The 15,773-nt window shown below is 43.1% G+C and overlaps 1 protein-coding gene and 1 long non-coding RNA gene across 2 annotated transcripts in view; both read left to right on the plus strand.

The window, feature by feature from the left end:
• The first annotated feature begins 7,076 nt into the window (after positions 1-7,076).
• The window catches only part of SLC26A5 (solute carrier family 26 member 5), a 54,072-nt gene continuing 45,375 nt past the window's right edge, over positions 7,077-15,773 (plus strand). The window contains exons 1-3 of the mRNA XM_078059845.1: positions 7,077-7,140; positions 10,373-10,495; positions 13,552-13,624. The gene's annotated coding sequence lies outside the window, so the exon portion shown is untranslated. The remainder of the gene's footprint in view (positions 7,141-10,372; positions 10,496-13,551; positions 13,625-15,773) is intronic.
• On the plus strand, positions 12,085-12,695 carry LOC144379657 (uncharacterized). Its single transcript, XR_013442984.1, has 2 exons — positions 12,085-12,191; positions 12,568-12,695. It is a non-coding gene; the product is annotated as an uncharacterized LOC144379657 (long non-coding RNA).

Below are 15,773 nucleotides of genomic sequence, written 5' to 3' on the forward strand. Positions count from 1 at the left end.
ACAAATAAACATAACTGTGGAAATGCCTCATGTAGCAATAAACATTCTTTTGGTAAGCATCTATTAAATATGTACTACCATACTAAGATATATTTTGGGGGATACTACAATGAATGAACCATGGTTCCCTTCCTCAATTTGTAGTCTAATTGGAGCTCAGAAATACCAACAAATACAATACAGTGAAAAAGATGCTGCAGTAGAAGCGTATTCTAGATCTCATGGGCACAGAAAAGAGAATAATCTGCTCTATCTAGAAGTGGGGATGAGAAAGGAAGGCTGAATAAAGGAAATCTTTACATAAGAAAGGCAAGGCTAGAGTAGTGCTTACGTAGTATTGGAAGCTGTAGCCAATGCAATAAAACAAGAAGAAGAAATAAGAGGTGTAAGATTTGGAAAAGAGATAAAACTCTCCTTAGATGCCGTTGATAAACTTGTCTTCATAGAAAGCCCAAGGAACTCTAAAGATAAAAGCACGAAAATTAATAAGAGTTCAAGAAGCTGCTGGACACAAGATCCATATATAAAAATGGACAGCATTTCTAAACAAAACATATAACCAAGTAGGAAAAAAAAAATAAACAACCAGTGGAGATAAAAAGCAGGAAATAGACTAAATCCCAATACCCAAATAAAAGAATGATTAGAAAATTTTAAATGATATAAAGCCATAAAAGGACAAAGAAAATATAGGATGGAGACAAACAGATAAAAGATAACAAAATTTTAGAAAATGAAAAGTGAATGGACGAGGAGCGCCTGGGTGGCTCAGTCGTTAAGTGTCTGCCTTCGGCTCAGGTCATGATCCCAGGGTCCTGGGATCGAGTCCCACATCGGGCTCCCTGCTCAGTGGGGAGCCTGCTTCTCCCTCTCCCATTCCCCCTGCTCGTGTTCCCTCTTTCGCTGTGTCTCTCTCTGTCAAATAAATAAATAAAGATCTTTAAAAAAAAAAAATAAAAAAATAAAAAAAAAAAAAAGAAAAGTGAATGGACGAGTAGTAACTAATCATACTGTAAAAAGCTAAAATCCAACTGTCTACAGAGAAGGGATTTGCATTACAGAACACAGAAGATTCTGGAACTGCAGAGAAAACTGCCTCTGCAAGCAAGGAATAGGCAAGAGGATGAAAACAAGGGTATTGGTTAAAATTCTGAATAAGGAACGGACTTCTTTCATCCCAACACCAACAGGAAACTATCCTTCCCATTTTGGCAAGGGACAGGAGGTTTATTTTTTTGGATAACTTGAATCAGAGAGGTTGAAGAAGACCCAGAGATTTCAGGCAGCAAAGAGCTGGGGTAAGTCTAGTAATTTCTTTTTAAGGTATTAAGCAAAAGCCTACCAGTTGAAGGGTGAGACCCCCCTCGCTCACCACAGCACCCTTTCATCTTTCAACTCCCTGAATCCTGGAATTGAGCTTCTATCATCCAGACAGAACACTGAAGGGTTCCTCTCTTGAAAAAAGACTTACGAACTGAAAGTTGAGGAATTCTGTCATGAACCAGCCAGATCACCTTGCTCACACAAATAACTTCCAATCAACCGTTTTTAGTCATAGTAGTTTTGTCAGAAGTGGAGAAAGGATGGACTAGCCAACAGGTGGTACTAAGACAATTTGTTATTCAAGTGAAAAAAAATAGATCCCTAGACATATCATTACACAAAAATAAACCCCAGGGAGATTAAAGACATAAATGGCAGAGGTAAAACTTTACAACTTTTAGAAGAAAATATCATTGTGGGATCGGGGAAGAAAGGATTTCTTAAACATGACATAAAGCAGACAAACCATAAGAAAAGATTATAGGATTAGTGGTCTGTAGTTTGATTGGATTCATTTGTCAAATTCTTGCATAGCAGAAGAGACCACAAAGTTTAAAAACCAGCCACTGAAGGGGAGAAGATAAAGCCACAATATACATTCAAAAAAGGACTGGACTCTAGAAAATATAAAGAACTCATGCAAATAGATAATAGAAGGTAATGAAATAATTTTGGGGGGCGCCTGACAGGCTCAGTTGGTGGAGCATGTGACTCTTGATCTCAGGGTTGTGAGTTCGAGCCCCACACTGGGTGTAGAGATTACTTTAAAAAATAATAAAATCTTTAAAAAAGAAGAAGAAGGTAATAACATAATTTTCTTTAAGTCACAAAGAATAGGAATGAAAATTCACTGAAGGAAAAACTGAAATAACAAAAGATTAAAATGTTCAACCTCACTAATGACCACAGAAACATCATTTAAAACAACAATGATGTCATACCTAACCAGGGAGGCAAAATCAGAATCCGAACATAGTGGTGCTGAAAAGAGGATCTTGGGTAAGTTCGAGCCCCATATTGGGTGTAGAGATTACTTAAAAAAATAAAATCTTAAAAAAAATACAGAAAAAAAGAAAATATAGCTAATACAAATCTCCGTGGAGAGCAGTGTAGTATCAGTAACATTGAATATGTTACAATATCCATAAGGTTGAATGTGTACAGCTACTTCTGGGTATTTATCACAGAGAAACTCTCACATGTATACACAGAGAGATGTGTGCAAAAATGTTCACAGCCGCATTGCTTGTAATTGCAAATAATCAGAAACAATCCAAGCATCCATCAACAAGAAAATGGATAAATTGTGGTTTATTTGTATAATATTCTATTGTGTTAAAATGAACATGCCCAATAACAATAAAACAAGTTGCAAAATTCTATAGCATGATGCCATTTATCGGATATTTAAACTTTGCAAACAAATACAGTCGACCCTTGAACAACACGGGTTTGAACTTGGTGGGTCCACTTACGTGTAGTTTTTTTTGGATAAATACAGTACAGTACTGTAGGTGTATTTTCTCTTCCTTGTGATTATCTTAATAACATGTTCTTTTCTCTGGCTTACTTTATTCTAAGAATACGGTATATAAGATATAAAACATACAAAATATGTGCTAATCGATTGTTTATGTGATGGATAAGGCATCCGGTCAGCAGTAGGCTATTAGTGGTAAAGTTTTGGGGAAGCCAAAAGTTATACTCAGATTTTCAACTCCACTGGGGTTGGCGCCCCTCACCCCGATGTTGTTCAAGGGTCAACTGTACAATTTGTCACTTATGAATACATGCATATGTAGCAAAAATCTAAGAGCATGCGTGGGAATAGTAAATACAAATTCATTACACTGGTTTCCTCAGGCCAGGGAATAAGATCAGAGAGGGGTATGTGGAAGACATCAACTCTACCTAAAATGTTTTCTTTCGTATTTAAAAGTCAGAATAGGATACAGTAAAATGTTCAGGTTTGAATGGGTTGAATGCATACAAAAGTATTTTTTGTGTTATTCACTATTTTCACGTGAAGATCTAAAAGTTATAGCCAGAAAAGAAAAGAATAAATAGGATTTGTTAGGCAGATTCAGCGGGGAGACATATTTAGGAATGAGCAATGTGTGCAAATACACAAAGGCAGGAACTAGACTGGCTCCTTGGGGGAGTCTCAGATCTTTTGAATTTACAGAGGGGCTCCTGGGGGCTAGTGCTGCAGGGGGTGGAGGGGGGGAGTCAGGAGCAAGGGAGGAGAAGCAATTTCTCATACCAACAAAATTCAACTTTAATTAGGAAGCACTGGGAAGCTGTGGGAGGGTTTTAAGCCCATGACCTTTGAATAAATCCACTCTGACCAAGGGATGGAGAGTGGTTGGATTCAACTGAGAAAAGAAGCTGGGACACTAGAATTGATGGGTAGACCTGGGACCACAGCTGAGGTATAATTTTAAATTGTCTGGAAAGAATCTTACTAAGGATTCATACTTCTCCAGAGTAACAACAAACTGCTTCACATACAAAATATAGTAGTAAGTACAAAAGCAACTACGCATTTATTTATTGTGCAGGGAAAAAAAAAAAATCAGCCATTATTAAAAGAATTCCAGTTCAGAGGTGAGAGGGTTTTGTCATTCTTACTGGATCTCCCATTTAGTCCTTTGGGTACTTATTAGAAATGAATTTTTACAGTTTTTTTTTTAATCCCACATGATGGAAATTGGTGCTCTCTTTATAGACATGGGAGACCATGCAGCGACAGTGGAAAAGTCTGCCAATCTCCAGTGGCCTTATTACTTTATTTCAGTGTCTGGACCCACTGTCTAGAAATCATGTCAGTACAGCAGAAAAAGAGGAAGTTAAGTCCGAAGACATAATTTTTATGGAAAGAATACTGGTAGAACAATAGATGGATATATATGTGAATAATAAAAAGGCACAGAACTGTGCATAAGAAATATTGCCTCGGGCGCCTGGGTGGCTCAGTTGGTTAGGCGACTGCCTTCGGCTCAGGTCATGATCCTGGAGTCCCGGGATCGAGTCCTGCATCGGGCTCCCTGCTCAGTGGGAAGCCTGCTTCTCCCTCTGACCCTCCCCCCTCTCATGTACTCTCTCTCTCTCTCTCTCATTCTCGCTCTCTCAAATAAATAAATTTATCTTTAAAAAAAAAAGAAATATTGCCTCAATAAATCTAGGGACAGTAAACTAACTTACACCCAAGTTCGTACAAGAATCCCTTAATGTTACCATCCAGGGAAGGCACACAATATTGTGATAAGTTAGACACTTTTGAACACCTCTTCACTTTAATAGAATCTAAACAAATTCTGTTAAGAATCACCTCAACAGAAACTAAACAACACCCTCCAAGACTGAAGAGGAAACCCCATTAATTAAAAGCTAATTAGAATCTCTGAATTCTAATATAATTTCTCCCACATTCATATTTTAGGAGACTTGAAGTTGATTCTTCAGTCTGCCTCTAAATTTCCAACTGTGACATTTATATTCTAGCATATTCCATGTTTGGAGTTTGGCAAAACATCAAAGGAGGACGGCTGTCTTTGGCTTCTCTCCCTAAGACACACCCTACACAACCAGAACATGCCCACATCCCCCCGACACAGAAAACCAGCTTGGGTCCTAGTCCTGTGGGTGTTAACCAGTTCTCACATAGGAGAGAGAAGGGTCAACTCAGACACTGTGGTAGGCATTAACATGGTCATCTCACAGAAAGTGTTAATATGGAACAAACTGTAAATTTGCCCTGAGGGATTTCTATTGTAATAAGTAGTGTTAAACTTCCAGAAATGCGTCAAGATCCAAAAGAATGAGTGTTTTAATGGTGAAATTTCAGGTATTTGTTTAGGTGACTGAGGTAGATGTTTTGGCAAAAATGCCATGAAAGTCTTCTACTTTGATGGATCAGATAGCCTGTGAGACTGGACTTGCAGATCAGTCCGCTGGACCTGTTTCAAAGCCTTACTTCACAAAAATGGTCATCTTTTCATATTTTAAGTACCAACAGTGGCCTATCTTCCCTCCCTTGCCTTTCACTGCCCTGGTAAGTGAGCCTTTATAATCAAGAAAATGGACCTGATTCTTAGTTGAAAGAGATACTCGGGCACTGTTTAAGGCAGAAACAATGATATTAATGTATTATGCCCAGTCTTTGGAAGGCACTTCCTTCTCAAGTCCTTATTATCTCCATGCTGCTTATGATCCCTGCCACAATTTGGTGCACTCCTTTTAAGAAAAAGAACTCAAAAATATAAATGCAAAATTAGGTAGCAATGTGAATATTTATTTAGAAAAGGAAAATAAATCACAACATGTTCCAAATGTACACCCATTTTTAAAAGTTGAGAGATATCATAAACATTATCTGGAACTGCCAGACTTCATTAAGAAAAGACGGGTGAGAGGGGCGCCTGGGTGGCTCAGTCCGTCTGCCTTCAGCTCAGGTCATGGGATCAAGCCCTGGAGAGGCAATAATCTCTGTAGTTCTTATAAAATCTGGTGATGGTCTTGCCCTTTACTCTCCTCTAGTTTTCCTCTCCCTGTTTTTTTTGTGTTGTCCTAGTCTTTACAGGCTCTGCCTCTCTTCCACTTGAAGTATTTCAGTAACCAGCATCTGGTTCTCTCTGCAACCATTTTGGTCCTTGGCAATCCATTCTCGGAGCAGTGACTAGACGGATCCTTTTTTTTCCTTTTTTTAAGATTTTATTTATTTATTTGCCAGAGAGAGAGAGAGAGAGAGAGCACAAGCAGGGGCGAGTGGGAGGGGGAGAAGCAAGTTTCCCGCGGAGCAGGGAGCCCGACGCGGGGCCCGATCCCACGAGCCTGGGATCATGACCTGAACTGAAGGCAGCCGCTTAACCCACTGAGCCATCCAGGCGCCCCCCGGGCAAGTTTTTATGTTGAAATCATTTCTACCCCTCATCTTCGAGGATTTAGGCCCTCTGGCTGCGTGCTCTCTTGCATCTCAGTTGTTAGAAAGAAAACAGGTTCTTTCCCTCCTTCCTCCTTCCCTTTTTTCCTCTTTCATTCCTCTTTTCCTCCTTTCTTTCCATTCTCCGTTTCCCCCCCAGGTATATTCCTTTCTCCCAAATAGGATGTTTTGTTGCTTTACTTAATTTTTCCTTTTTTTAAAAAAAGGTGTTTTGTAAATTCTAACTAGAATTCCTGAAAAAGAATCTGTCGCGCACGGTCTTGTTGCACGAGGCAGTATTTGCAAGAAAAGGTGTTCATCGAAAGCAGTTCATCAAAGCATTTTTTTTTTTAAAGATTGTCATTCTGCATCTCCATGTTCCTTGTCAAGTCTGAGTCTCCATAATCACTGTATTTGAGAATATAGGTTAGGATGTTTCCATTTTACAAATAGTAAGCAATGTTTCCTACTTGAATACTATATCGCGTGTTTATTGTGCTTTCTTCAGCCTCGACCCTCTAAATTTGTCTCGTACCCCACCTCCAAGCTCCACGAATCCCCTCCTGAGGAGTTCGTGAGCCGGGGGAGGGGAAAGTGGGGTGTCAGTCCCGTAACGTTTGCGGGCTGCACCAGCAGAGCGTTAGTCGCCAAGCACGCCCCCGAAGTTCTAGACGTTTGAGAGGAGACCTCGGGCGCGCGGGGTCCGGGGGCGGAGGGCGGCGCGGGGCGGGGCGGGGCGGGCTCGGGTTGCGGGCGGCGCGCCGGGCGCCCTGGCCCCACAGCCGCTCGGCGCCTCCTCCGAGAGCCGCGCGCGGACGCAGCGGCGTGGCGTCGAGGCGGCAGGGGCTCCGGAGCGCGGCGGCTCGGCCCTGGGCAGGCCCGGGCAGCGCCGGCCGGTGAGTGCGCGCGAGGGGGCGCGGGGCCGGCAGGAGAGGCGGCGGGGCCGGCAGGGAAGGCGCGGGCGCGCACGGAGCGCTGACGGCCGTGCCTCGGGCCCAGCCCGGCCCGGCGGTCGTGTCTGCGGTCTCCCGGGCTTACCTCTCGGTCTCTGGCTCTCACTCGTTCCTAAAACTAACAGGCAACAGCTTAGACTTGCCCCACCCCGGCGGTCTCTAAGCGCTGACAGGATAAGTCTGAGCAGTGCTTTCCTCCGGAGACGTCTCCCTCCATCTCCCCCCTGCGCCGGCGGCCCACACTTGACGAGACGTTCGCCTCCCTTGGGGTCTAAGCCAGCCTTGGCTCCCGGCGCCCTCACGGTGCTCCGCAGACACTCTCAGCCCTGCCCCGCCGACGCTCGCTTCTCGCCTGTTCGTGTCCCCTCCGGTTTTGAAATCTCATTATTGCCCTTGGCGTCCTCGCTGGGGCCGCGCGCTGCCCGCGGGGCCACCGGCTGGGGTCCCCGCGCTGGGCCGCCCGGTGCCCGGCCAGGGGAGCTGTGGTTCGGGGGCCGGGCCTCCCCTCGGCAGCCCGCAACGTGTGGCCGGTCTCCGCAGCTCCGTGACGGGGATGCGCCTTGCTGCTTTAAAATTTGGTAGTGGTGGCCCCCTGCCTAGAGCTCCGGCCGCCTCCCGAACACCTCCGGTGCGGGGCGCGCTGCCGAGGTAGCGGGTCTGATACTGCGGCCCCGGCAAGCGCCTGCCCCACGCTTAGGGAAGACCGCTGATCAGGAAGCCGGTTTACTCGCAGTGACTGCCGCACGGAGTGGGCTTTTGGGGCCGGGCGGGCACGGGACGCATGCTGGGCATTCTCGGGTGGAGGTCAAGGCCGCGAAGGTGGAAGACCTACAAGGGTCTGGCAGCTGTCAGGGACGCTGTGGGGAAGGGGGCGGAGATTCTTACCCTCCCCGTGGTCAGTTTGGGGTCTAGAGTTGGTAAATCGTGAACGGAAGCTCTAATAACAAAAATGGTAATTCGGTGTGGGGGGGGGGACACTGAGGATCGGCTTTTTCTTATCTGAGAACTGGGAACAATGTGCATTAGCCATAAATGCACATGATACGCATCATTGAAAGTAAGCTTGGAAATAGAGGGAAAGTCGAATATGCAACTTTCTGAAACGAAATTTGGAATAGGTTTTTGCCAGGCAGTCCTAATTACGGTAGTATTTCTTTGTTCAGAAGACTTTCAGGTGGGAGACCAGACGCAGGAGAGAGAAATTCAGACTAATTTGCATTAGAAAAAAGCTCAGAGTGAAGAAATCGTAGGTAAGATGACCGATATCTTAAGTGCTCTGCTGGAAGGCTTTCTGCTCTGTTAGGGAACACCTGAAGCCTCAGTCCTGTTACGGAGCATTTCTTTTTTTCTCTCTTTAACTACTCTGAAACTATACAGAGTTACAAGTTCCTCATTAATTTATGAGCGATACCAAAGAATTGACTCAATCCAGCAAGTATTCGAGCACCTTCTGCGTGTGAAGCACTTTGCTAAGAGCTGCAGAAGAATGGAAGATAGAGGAATTTTCCAATTAAAACCACCACAGCAACAGTGGACTGACTTGTCAGGTGTAGATGCCTCTTCAATTTAAGTCAAAACCAGTTGAGTTTTCCAAGGCTGATGTCAGAGACGACTGCCTGTTTTCTTTTAGGAATTTTATGGTTTCGGGCCATTTTGAGTTCATTGTGTGTGGTGTGAGAAGGTGGTCCAGTTTCATTCTTTTGCATGTAGCTGTCCAGTGTTCCCAGCATCATTTATTGAAGAGACTGTCTTTTCCCCCTTGGATATTCTTGCCTCCTTTGTTGTAGATTAATTGACCACGCAAGTGTAGGTTTATTTCTGGGCTCTGTTCTATTGATCTATGTGTCTTTTTTATGCCAGTACCATGCTGTTTTGATCTCTAGAGCTTTGTAGTGTAGTTTGAAATCTGGGAAAAAATGAGTTGAGTTTTCATCTGATTCTAAATGTGTGTCCCTTGATATCTTAATCATTTTGAAGTTTTTCTACCAATGCAGGTAGTCCGCATTTTATTAATTCCAAGTAAAAGATTTTCTAGGAAATATAACTAAATAAGAAGGCATGTCCATTTTCCCTAGTGTTTGCACTATCATTGAATTAATAAAGTCAAAATCAACAACAAAAATGAGGGGATGGTGATTTTCCTTTGTTTAAAACTAGTGAAACTGTGCAGAAAAGAAGACAAGGTCAGCATGGGTAAATGTAATCCTCTGGTGCTTCCCATCCTCTTTTTTATCTAAGTTCATTCCTTTTGGAAGATAGATCCAATTTCATGAAATCCTTCAATTTGTCTTTTGGAAGACAGCTCCAGTGGCCAGTTTCAGGAAATCTTTCAGCAAATCATCATTGCCATGGATACTAGCAATCATCAACTACATCATCTTTTGGACTTCACCCTCTTAAACAATTTTATTGGGGGGAGAAGGGGTTCGGGGAGGGGACAGGTCTTTTTAAAAATCTGGCCTAAGCTAAGGACTTTATCCCTACAAAAAACACACAACATTCAAAATGTTGCATATCTTTCAGAGGAATAAGACCCCCCTTTAGAACAGGGCAGTGATTTAGTCAGGGAAATGGAAATGAAGAGAGGATATGGGTAAATCCACAAACTGAGTGGTTAAAACTTAATTCACTTTGGAATGGAATAAATACTTGGCCTTTTGAGTAAGTGTCCTGTAAATAGGAATTAATAAATGTATTATCTGTAAAAGACTAAAGACAGTAGTCCTGTTAATCTTTTAGTTGATCAGTATCAGCTTGTGTCTTGAACATTATGAATCCCATTTTTTAATTTTTTTCTCGTCCTTCTCAAGGAAAGTGCTTCTGAGATTTTTCTCCCAGTACTGATGCCCCATTCAGGGCAGTTTTTCACATACCAACTGTTATAACCATGAATTGCTCAGGATGGGAATGGTTGAATTCAAAAATTTGAACTTGGTCTCTCACGCACACATACTCATGTTCACCTTTGGGAAGGAGGTGTGTGCGTGTGTGCGTGTGTGTGTGTGTGTTGCATCATTACCATATTCAGTACTATGGGATAGCAGTCGTTGCGTCTTGGGAGAGAGTTGACTGGTATTAGGAATGAATGGATGGCATCAAGAAACATTTTGGACGTAACTTCTTTCAAAGAACAAACCAGCAACCCCTGGATTAACTTTCCTTCCTTCTGTCCTAGGGCCGAGGAGCGAGCTGTCCCTTCTCCAGCTCTCAGCCCTACGAAGCCGTGTTTCGCTGAACCATACCAGACCTCTCGTCTGGGGCCCTGTCCCCTGCCCTCTGTGCTGCACTTTGGACTCGGGTAGGTAGGTCCCCCTGGAACTAATAAACTGGGAAAGTGGGTCATAGGTAGTGATGGATTTGATGTGGAGCACAGGATTTCTTAACATTTCCAGAGTCCTGAATCATAAACCACGATTTGGAAGAAAAGGGTAAGAGAGAGAATGCTAGAAGCAGCACAGCTTACTCTCTCTTTTTAACTTGGATCAGGACCAGCCTAACTGATCCTTAGCTATGAAGCAGCTTTGACTTAGCTTACTGAGTGACAGCTACATAGTTGGTCACGACCTTAGAATGCCATTGATAGACATTAATTGGATGAGTAAACTGGTGGAGATCATGATTTTTTTTTTTTTAAGATTTTATTTATTTACTTGAGAGAGAGCATACAAGCAGGGTGAGGGGCAGAGGGAGCAGCAGACTCTCTGATGAGTGAAGAGTACGACTCGGGGCTCGATCCCAGGACCCTGGGATCATGACCTGAGCTGAAGGCAGATTCTTAGCCAACTGAACCACCCAGGTGCCCCGAGATCATGGTTTTAATCCAAGCTCTGCCCTTAACTAAGTGTGTGATCTTGGGCAAGTAACAAGTCAATTAAATTCTTTGGACATTCATTTTTTTTCTGTGTCATATGGGATCAGTGATTCTCAACTACTAAAGTATAATTCTTTGCATTTCAATCACAGGGAGAGTTTATTTAAAAAAAAAAAATACTGGGTCAGAGATTCTGATGTAATTAGACTGGGGCAGGCCCAGACATCTCTTTTTTTTTTTTTTTTTTTTTTTTTTTTAAAAGCCTCCCCAACCCCCTACCAGGAAACACTAATGTCCAGCCAAGATTGAGAATCACTGGGTTAAAAAATCACCAAGAACTGATTCTAAGATTATGTCACCTGAAGATAGAAAGCAGATCCACAAAATCCCTTCTATACATAGCCTGGCCCAGGATTATATAGACTCAGTGGTAACGAAGCCTAAACATGCCTTCCTAAGAAGCAGTCCACATCAGGGACTTTAGTTTATTTAGGGAAGGTAATGTGCCTTCTCACTGGTTCAGTATTCCCACAATGCTTTGCAAGTCCTTAGCACCCGGTATGTTTCGATGGACTGAACTCCGTGTAACTCTGCCTATCCAAGATGATTAGCTGTTCCTAATGTCCCCAGAGACGATTATCTCTCTCCTTGGGGTATCCATGCCAGTGTTCAATAGCCTGTTGAAATTTTTTCCTAGAGGTGATCTGTGATCTGTGTGTGAGGGGTATGGGAGAAAAGTGTCAGCAAGGGATAAAGATGATGACCTTGATTGTTGCTGAAATGTGAGCTTCTGTGTCCAAACTAAGATAAAAAAGGTGATCCTCACACCTTCTCAGGTAGTAGACTATCCAGTTACCAGAAGTGGGATAGGAAAAAAAGAGCATATTGTTTACCTTAATCATTTGTTTGGGACCCAGTCTTGTTGCCATTCCATTGTTAATTCTGTAGATGTTCACACTTTGAAAATTATTCTTAGATTTAAAGATATAATTTACTAAATTGTAATCCATAAAATTTATTTCTGTTTATCGTACTCTTTTTTTCTCCTACTGCCCTTCACATCCCAAAACACTTAGAAGAAGAAAAAAACAGTGTGGATGTGTGACTGTCAGATCAGTAAAAGAGAAACAGACATGAGCTGACAAAAGATGGAAAGGCATTAAGGAGGAAACATAGAACAAGGGTAAGAAGGCCCATGGACGGCAAGGAGCTACACTTAATTTCATTTCTTTTGTCTCTACTGTTGGTCTTAGGGCTGCTCCAAGTTTATTCTCAGGCTTTCCAAAACTTGGGCAAGTCATTGTATTTCACCTGCTATGTGTTGGAAAATATGGGCTTGTGGCCCATGATTCCAGTATGTTCCCTGCTGTCTTCCAAACATGGTGGATAGAGGGTATCTCCTTAGGTGAATTGACAGCCTGGACACACTTGGTCTAATCCAGCATGGGCCAATCCCAGGGCCTGGGCTAATTCTAAATAATGTCTTGGGTTGGGGAATATATTTTTTTCTTAGCTTAGGAAAGCTACTGACACTAGAATTCTTTACCTTTGTGTTTTAGAGGAAATGGCCTTACCTGGTATCAAAAATCGAATGCAGACCTACAGAACCAGCTCAGCCCCCATCTCTCCATTTACCGAGAGGTGGTTGCATCCCTGCCATTAAAAAACAAATCTTGTGTTGGATTCATTTTTATATGTTTATTGCTGATCATTATTCTCAAATATTTAGTAATATTGGGCACATGCTGTTTTGTTATTTCATAATTTATTCTTTACTTTCTTCTTAAATAAATTAAGATAGAGTAAATGTGGGGTGCCTGGCTGGCTCAGTTGGTGGAACATGTGACTCTTGATCTCAGGATTATGTGTTCCAGCCCCACATTGGGTGTAGAGATTACTTTAAAATCTTTAAAAGAAAGATAGGAGTAGGGGCACCTGGGTGGCTCAGATGGTTAAGCGTCTGCCTTCGACTCGGGTCATGATTCCGGGGTCCTGGGATCGAGCCCCACGTCAGGCTCCTGGCTCAGTGGGGAGCCTGCTTCTCCCTCTGCCCCTCCCCCTGCTCAGGCTCTCTCTCTCTCTCTCTCTCTCAAATGAATAAATAAAAAAAAAAATTAAAAAAAAAAAGAAAGATAGGAGTAAATGTACTATGAAAAGATGGGCTTTGTCCTCGTAACTTCAAGTTAAAACTTTAAGTAAAAAACTTAATTATTAATTCAAATGCCCAGTTATGTGTTTAAGCATTTTTCCTCCCACAAACCTAATTTTTGAAGTTAATGAGTACTGTTAGTGTTGTTCTGGTCCCTAGGATTATTATTCGTTTTCTTTTTAAATCTTTACTCTCTCAAAACAATTAAATGTTGCAAGGTAACTAGAAAAGAATATCCAGTGGAAATGTTGCAAGATAATTAGAAATGATAAAATTTCTTCAACTAGTCCCTGTCTGATTGAACACTTTTAACAACCAAATCCAAAGCTAGCAGGGGTTTTCATTTCTTCTTCCTTCCCTCCTCGATTCACTCATTCATTCAACAAATGTCCAGTGAATTCCTGTTCTGTGCCTGTCCTCTTTTGGCTTTCATTCTCACGAAGGGAAGAGGACAGACAGAAAATGAAGTAAGTACAGTGTGGGTCAGAGGGTGATGTGTGCTATGGATAAAAATAAAGCTGGGGAGAAGGCAGTGGAGGGGCTGGGTGGGCAATTTTTAAAATAAGGTAGTTAGGACAATCTTCAGCTGAGAAAATGGTGTTGAGCACAGACCTGAAGGTGGTGAAGGAGAAGGTTCTGGGAGCTCCGGGCCAGGAGTCAGGGGTGTGCCTGGCACACAGCAGGGAGGTCCCCGGGGCTAGAGCAGAGTGAGGAGGCGGGAAGTAGGAGGAAATGCAAGTGGCTGTGGGGCAGGAGCTTGGGAGAATGCTGAAGATCATACGGGGCCTTTTAGGGCCTTTTCAGAGGGATGCTTGTGAAGTGATAGGAAGGTGAAGTTTCTTACTGTTTAGTCAAAATTCCAGCAGCCCTGAGATCTGTTTCTTCTTTGTTACACCCTCCAGGTGGTCTCCAGCTTTCCCTTCCTCACAAATCAGTCCCTACCCGTTCTTTCCCTAGGGATTCCTTTCTCCCCAAGGCTGGCCATAGAGTGGGATTCAGTCTCCCATTCTCCTTACTGGCTTGGTACCCTGCAGGTGAGGCTCTCCCTTCCTTTTTAAAGAATGCACTCCTAGGGGGCACCTGGGGGCTCAGTCGGTTAAGCATCTGCCTTCGGCTCAGGTCATGATCCCAGGGTCCTGCGATCGAGTCCCGCCTCGGGCTCCCCCTGCTCGGTGGGGAATCTTCTTCTCCCTCTCCCTCTGCCTGCCACTCCCCCTGCTTGTGCGCGCTCTCTCTCTCTCTCTATCTCTCTGTCAAATAAATAAATAAAAATCTTTAAAAATAAAAAAAAAAGGAATGCACTACTAGTTGCTAAAGAATAAAAACTGCCAGGTAGTACTAAAGCCAACAATGGTGAGAGAAATTAATATATACAAACTATATCTTGGTTTCTACTGTAGCCCAGGCAGAAAGGGGCCGCACTGCTGCTTGGCTGAATTTAGCCTGTGTGTTTTCTTGAGTCTGCACATTGTTTTATAAATACTTGTGTAACATTGAAAAAGTGATAGTTTCGTTAAAATGTAGTTTCAAGTTCTCTTTAAAAATTGGATGTTCTATTTATATGCAGTTGTGGAATGCGGGGCCTGGGTGGCTCAGTCAGTTGAGCACCTGACTCTTGGTTTCCGTTCAGGCTGTGATTCAGCATCCAGAGATCGAGCCCCACGTTGGGCTCTGCGCCTAGTGCGGAGTCGCCTAAGTTTCTCTCTCCGTCTCCCTCCACCCCTCTGCCTCCCCCCTCCCTGTCCCTCTCTCTCTCTCTCTCTCAAATAAATCAATCTTTATATGAAGTTACAGAATAGGCAAAACTAATCTATGGTGATTTTAGGGATACGGCAGGGATTAACTAAGTAGGAGCACAAGGAAAATTTCTGGGTGACGAAAAGTTTCTATTCATAATAGTCTGAAATGCGTGGTGGAACTCATTAAACCACACACTGATCTGTGCAGCTCACTCTATGTAAATTGAATCTGAATATAAAGAAAATCTTTAACTAGAAGCCGGTATTCAGCAAGAGCTGAGTGGGAGCTAACCCCTTTGGGTTGGCACATGCTCTCTAGATGGCTTCACTTCAGCCCTTGTCATTACCCACCTGGCCCCTCGTGTGTGATTCCCACAGCAGACTCTCTCGGTGCTTCTGGGTTCAGCTCTCAGTGGGGGCCTGGTATGTTAACTGGCAACAGAGAAAATAGTACCTGCCTCTAGGGTTACATGTGAAGCAGGTTACAAAAACAAACCTGATAGCTTAGGTCGGTCAGGCAGTGTATCCACACCCATCTCTCAGTGGTATTCTCAAACCGGGGCTTCTGGGAGGTCTCTGAACGTGACTCTCACTCTTCAGCCAAGGGTCTCCTGTGTTTTTGCAGACACCTCCTCTGCGAGGATACAGAAAGTCCTTTGTACTCCTATCATCAGCACTTACAACTTGCTTTTATTACATTTGTTACAAAAATGATAGTGTGTGCTATGGAAATCCTAGAAAGTACAAATAAAAAGAAAATTACCCACTATTCCACCATCCAAACGTAACCTCTATTTACAGTTTTGTGGTAAATGCTTTCAAATCCTTCTCCATACTTCTATGCATTTTATATTAAAAATGGTTTGATTCATAAAAT

Source organism: Halichoerus grypus, chromosome 12 (genome assembly GCF_964656455.1).
Source record: "Halichoerus grypus chromosome 12, mHalGry1.hap1.1, whole genome shotgun sequence".
NCBI classification, from domain to species: domain Eukaryota; kingdom Metazoa; phylum Chordata; class Mammalia; order Carnivora; family Phocidae; genus Halichoerus; species Halichoerus grypus.